At 39.5% G+C, this 6,294-nt stretch overlaps 1 long non-coding RNA gene across 1 annotated transcript in view; it reads right to left on the reverse strand.

The window, feature by feature from the left end:
- Positions 1–635: 635 nt before the first annotated feature.
- The window catches only part of LOC106528356 (uncharacterized), an 8,795-nt gene continuing 3,136 nt past the window's right edge, over positions 636–6,294 (reverse strand). The window contains exons 2-3 of the long non-coding RNA XR_001311492.1: positions 3,570–3,574; positions 636–738 (exon numbers count right to left, since the gene is read on the reverse strand). This is a non-coding gene — a long non-coding RNA (uncharacterized LOC106528356). The remainder of the gene's footprint in view (positions 739–3,569; positions 3,575–6,294) is intronic.

Genomic DNA, 6,294 nt, shown 5'->3' on the forward strand with positions numbered 1-6,294 from the left:
TGATTGAAGCGCGTCCACCATAGACTTTGTATGTAAACCTGCTGCTCCTGACGATGAAATCATGTTCGGTGTGAACGCAGCCTTACATCAGGACAGTTTCTCCTGCCGGCTGGTCAACACAAGGACTTTTTCATCCTTTGAATCACAGACTATTAAGGTCAGGTCTTCGTCCCTTTTTTAGGTCTTTTATTGGCTCTTGTCACTTTCTCTGCCTCTTTTGACCCATCTGTCCTGCTGATGTAAACAAACCAGATGATTTTATTGGTTTATTAGACCATCACTGTTAACTGGTTTTAATGACCTTCAGAGCTCTTCATGGCCAAGCACCTGAATACATTAAAAGTCTCATTTCACCTTACAACCCCAGAGGAGACCTCCACTCACAGGATCAACATCTCCTTATGGTTCCCCTCACTCACTTTAAGACCCGTGGTGACCAGTCCTTCTCTTCTGTGGCCCCCAGGCTCTGGAATGAACTCCCTGTAAATCTGTGCTCCATTAATAACTTTGTCTACTTCAAGAAACACCTAAAAACTCACTTTTTTACTAAAGTGTTTAGATAACCATTTCACCATTCCTGCCACCCTACCTCCATTGTGAATGCTCACCAACCATGTATTTTTCTATTATTGAACATACGGCAGATTTTTCTCTCCCACATTCTCTATGTTTTGTGTATCTTTGTATATTTTGCTCTGCATTGACCATGTGTCTGAGTTACAATTTTAGAATTTAATCCTGATTTCATGTTTCATTTCATTGCTTATATTTTATTCTGTTTTATTCTGTTTCATTTTCAGTCCACCATTTTTACACTGTTAATGATTGTACAGCACCTTGTGAATATATTTCTGTGAAAGGCGCTTTATAAATAAAACTTTACTTACTTACTTACATATCAGCCTCTGCTGAAGGTGGACGTGTGTGTCTGTGTGGTTGTTGCTCTGTACTCTTACTAACTGAACGAGTTTTAATGAAACTCGTTTACAACTGAGAAGCCAACATGATTCAAGATGGCCACCAGAGCCAAATGACAAGAATGGCTACAACTCAGTGATGTACTGAACTAAAATGTGGTGTGGTAGTAGCTGAGAGTCATTCACAACAAACAGTTTCAGCACTAAGATCACGCGAGGTCATAGTATTGCTTGAAATTGTGAATAACATACTGATATTTCGTAAGTTACTCATAATGATGTGGTCTAAATATGCTTTCATACAAAAAATACTGTCTTTAATTTTAAAAATTAATTATCTTCAGCTGTGAAGCAGAATCCCAGAGGGAAGCCAGAAGACCAACAGGAGAATCAGCCTGAGGAAATTCTAAACTATGGGTACTGTAAGTGTAGCCACATTCAGCTCAGTTAGCGCTGACTCAGCAGCAGGTTCCTACTGAGTCAGAAACTCTGGTGTGACAGATCCCACCAATTACACTAAACAATTATGTTGTGGAATTTAGGCAGAAAAGACCTCACTTATTGTAGAACCAAAAAACAATAACTGCACTGAGGTGAGTCTTTTGACAGATATTTGATTGATAAATAAATATTAGTAATTTCTAAAAGTCTACTCAGAGAAAGGAATGTGTGTGTTGCACATGGACATAAGCCAGGCAGCTTACTGTAAAAGAGTAATATGTTCATTTAAACATGTTTTTAAAGAATGATCCTGCAGTTTTTAACACCAACAACAGATAAAGATTGTATGGAGTTATTCTTATGATTCCTGCTTGGTTCATTCTTTAACAACCTTTATGTTTCCTGTCAGAAACAACCATCCATCAACTTTACCCGCTTCTTCCTGTCAGGGTCACTGATGTTCATCAGTCACAGTGTGAGGGGCGGGGTCCACCCTGGACAGGTCTCCAGTCCATCACAGGGACACAAAGAGACAAACATTCACTCTCTCACTCACACCTAGATACTATTTAGAGTTATCAGTTAACTTAACAGAGACTGCTGACACAGAGAAAACCCACGCATGCACGGAAGAAAGTATGGCTTGTCATGTTAACTCTTTCCAAACATAGATAAGAATGTAATGAGTTATTTTTGCTTGGAGGCGAGCAGCACAGACCACAGGAAGGATTTTGGTAAAGTAATGATCTTCAGGTAGAGTGGCTTGGTGGCTGGTGAGAGATCCTTGGGACAGTGGTTGAAGATTGGTTCCTTAATGACTTCCAGGTGTGACAGTACCTGTTTGATGGGTTTTATTGCCATTAATTTGAGTAATTTAGTTTGGCGCCAGTCAGGTATTCCTCCTGACATACAGGATGTTTTTGACAAGATTAAAATGTTTGTTAGATTTATACTATGGTTCAGAGTTGTTTAAGTTTACCCGACACACCAGGACATGTAAAGTATATAAAAACACAAATACACACCCTGTTCAACTTTAATTGAATAATACGTGACAAAAAATATTGTAAATAAATGAAGTGAGCACAGACAGGGACTGAAGTTTTCTTTTCAAAGATATTATTTACAAAAAAATACAACAAAATACAACAATACAAATAATACAAACAACCCCCCCCCCCCAAGTGTCCAAATGTGGTGTTAAAAATCACTATAGTTCAGAGTTCAATAAAAATAAAAATAAAGAGCTCCCAGCTTGGCTTCACCAGCAAGAAGAGAAAGGAGGAAGGCTTGACTTCACAAGCAAGTGCAGGTGGCTTGATGCAGGTTGAGGTGAAACGCAATCCAGACTTCATGCAATAAAATATACACTCCTAACAAATAATACCAAAAATACACTTTTCACATGACTGGGTCATGTGAAAAGTGGGATTGAAGAAATTTAGTTATTGATAGATTAGTATTGATATTAGAAAACTACACCAGAGTATAGGGTTTCATTATTTTATAATACTTGTATAATGTTTGATCTATTATGTGTTAATTGAAATAGAGTAGATACATGTCCGAATTATAAACAACACATAAGTGAACCGTTTTTAAACATTAGGGTGAGGTCTTTGTCTGAATGCCTGTGATTCAGCCGTAGGTCAGCAGGGGGCGAACTCAGGCATTGAAGATTCTGTATATAATGGATTCATTTCCTGGTTATAGCCAGTGTGGTTTTCCTTGTCAGCTCGGTGACAGCTTAAATCTCACTCACCTTCCAGAATTCTGGGGTTGTGTGGTTTATTCCTTCCTCAATTCATTTTATTTAACACTGGTGTTTTAATATTGACCTCAGCCGTATTGAACACTAAATTTCTTACACACCTATGCAAAATAAAAATAAACACCTCATACAAAAAACTCCACCCAGGAGCTAAAAAAACACAGAAATAATACAGTTAATATTTTTTACATACAGTAAGTCATTTCAGTGGATTAAACCAAATAGAAACAAACTTAATTTTTCTTTGTGCCGAGTGTGTTTTTAGACAGCTGGGCATTTTAGGTTTTAAGGCTCACTAGAAGAAAACAAAATGATTGATTCTCTTTTGATCATACCATTCTACCAGGCAACCTGAGAAACATTGGGGTATCAGGTTCTGTATTAAACTGGTTTAATTCATACCTCTCCGACTGCTCTTTCTCAGTACTTCAAAATCAAACTTATTCTGAATCATCCCAACTCAGGTGTGGCGTACCACAGGGTTCAATTCTGGGGCCCCTCCTTTTCCTCCTCTACATCCGCCCCCTAAGCCAGATCATTGACAGTTTTCATGACCACTTCTACGCTGATGACCTGCAGTTATACTGCTCTTTTATCGAGTCAAGTTCCCACAAGCTGATCTCTTTCTTAGACTGTATCACAGAAGTCAACAATGGCTCTCTGACAACCTGCTACTCCTTAATCGTGACAAGACAGAAACTCTGATCCTGGCACCTGAAAATAAGATCCCTCAGATAAAAGAACAACTGGACTCTCTGAAGCTGACTGTTAAAAAGAACATACGAAATCTAAGAGTCAATTTTGATTCAGACATGTCACTAGATAAACACGTCAAAAATCTAGTTACCTCATGCTATTTTCAACTCCGTAACATTTCTAAACTTCGCCCCCTCCTTCCTGCCTCTCATCGTTTGATGACATGTCTGGGGAGTATGCTGGCCAAGCCTCAACTGGGATGTTTTCAGCTTCCAGGAATTGAGTACAGATCCTCGCTACATGAGATGTTGGATGAAAGACACAATAATCGGCCTCAGGATCTCATCACGGCATCTCAGTGCATTTAAAAAGTTATTGATAAATGCACCTGTGTTCTATGTCCATGACATACATCTGCCCATACCATAACCCTGCCACCACCATGGGCCGCTCAATCAACAACATTGATATCAGGAAACCATTCACCCACACACTGCCACACATGCTGTCTGCCCTGAACAGTAAAAACAGTATTTATCTGTGTAAAGCACACCTGTCCAATGTTCCAGACGCCACTGGCTGTGAGCATTTGCCCACTGAAGTTGGTTATGACAACAAACTGCAGTCAGGTCGAGAACCTGATGAGGATGACGAGCATGCAGATGAGCTTCCCTGAGACAGTCTGACAGTTTGTGGAGAAATTCTTTGGTTGTGCAAACCAATTGTTTCAGCAGCTGTCCAGGTGGCTGCTCTCAGATGATCTTGGAGGTGACTATGTTGGATGTGGAGGTCCTGGTCTGGTGTGGTTACATGTGTTCTTTGATTGTACTGCCAAATTCTCTGAAATGCCTTTGGAGACGGCTTATGGTAGAGGAATGAACATTCAGTTCACAGCAACAGCTCTGGTCAACATCTCTGCTGTCAGCATGCCAATTGCATACACCCTCAGAACCTGCAACATCTGTGGCTTTGTGCTGTGTAATAAACAGCACATTACAGAGTGGTCTTTCATTGTGGCCAGCCTAAGGCACACCTGTACACATCATGCTGTCTAAGCAGCGTCTTAATGCCACATGTGCCAGGTGGGGTGAATTATCTCTGCAAAGAAGAAGAGCCCCTTTAACATAGATTTACACACATTTCTGAACAATATTTGAAGGAACAAGGTCTATCGTGTACATAGAAAAAATCTTATGCTGCGTTCACACCACTTGCAAATTGGACGTGAAAAATGCGTCCAACACCAAGTTGGACGCTTGTGCACTTTGAGGTCAGACACTTGTCAGAACTGCTCTTGATGTGCATTGAGAGCCTCCTCTGCCGGTCTCTGTTTAATGTCAGATGAAGCAAAGGATGTGGCTTTGATTTATTTTACTGAGAGCATGAGAACATCGCACTCACCAGATAAATAATTTATAATTAATTCACCAGATAATTCAGAGATGATCTGAGTTTGGTGAGTTTCATCAACCAGGAGCTGTGAGCAGACGAGGCTCGCTTTCAGCTCTATTCTTGTCCAGAGTCCAGTTTGACGAGCCGCTGACCTGCATCGGTGCTGATATCTCCTGCCAGGTCACCGACTACAGGCACTCAATTTCAGCTAAAGAGCTCCTGTAAAAGTTCAGATTTTCCAACTCCTGCATTTGACGTGCGAATCATGTATCAATCATTAAAATGTGCCATGCTAGATATGCCGCAGCACTTTCCGAAGTTCCTTAATGCAAATCCACCATAAACTTTGCATGTAAACCTGATGCCCCTGATGCTCAAAACGTGTTTCCTGTGAAGGCAGCATTAGATCTTTGAGTTCAGCTCATGAAAAATGGGAGCAAAAACAAAAGTACTGCATTCATATTTTTGTTCAGTGTACATTCCAGGTATCTGAAATTGATTTTATGACTCGACATGTTAGGTACAGATACATGGGATTCAACTAATTCAAAAAAAATTGCAGACCTTTTCATGTTCTGTTATTTTTATTTTTAAAAAGCTGCAAACTCATTTAATAAATACTAGTAAAATTTCTGCTCTTAATCGTTATTCTGGATTAGCCAAGCCCAAAGATCCTGAGGGCCAATCTACAGAAGTTGGCTATCTGGGGAGCATGTGTGGTCTAAAACAGGGGCTCTTAATCTTTTTGACCTCGGGGCCCAATTTGTTGAACATAAAGTGACACGAGGTCCAGTCAGACATTACCAATGTATGGATCAAAATGATAATTATTATAAATCTTGGTTTAATTTTTATTGTATTTTACAGCATAACTAAACTATCATAACTAACATAACTAAATTAAATACACTTACAGTTTAAAAGGAAAACTCCTGTCAAATAATCACAAGACATGATTATAACAAACATTTTTATATTGTAACCTGACCATAACAATTATTTGAACAATTACAAAGGTCAAACAGACCACTCAGGCTTAACAGCACACACACACACACACACACACACACACACACA

The sequence above is a fragment of the Austrofundulus limnaeus genome, unplaced genomic scaffold (assembly GCF_001266775.1).
Source record: "Austrofundulus limnaeus strain Quisiro unplaced genomic scaffold, Austrofundulus_limnaeus-1.0 Scaffold373, whole genome shotgun sequence".
Classification (NCBI taxonomy): Eukaryota; Metazoa; Chordata; class Actinopteri; order Cyprinodontiformes; family Rivulidae; genus Austrofundulus; species Austrofundulus limnaeus.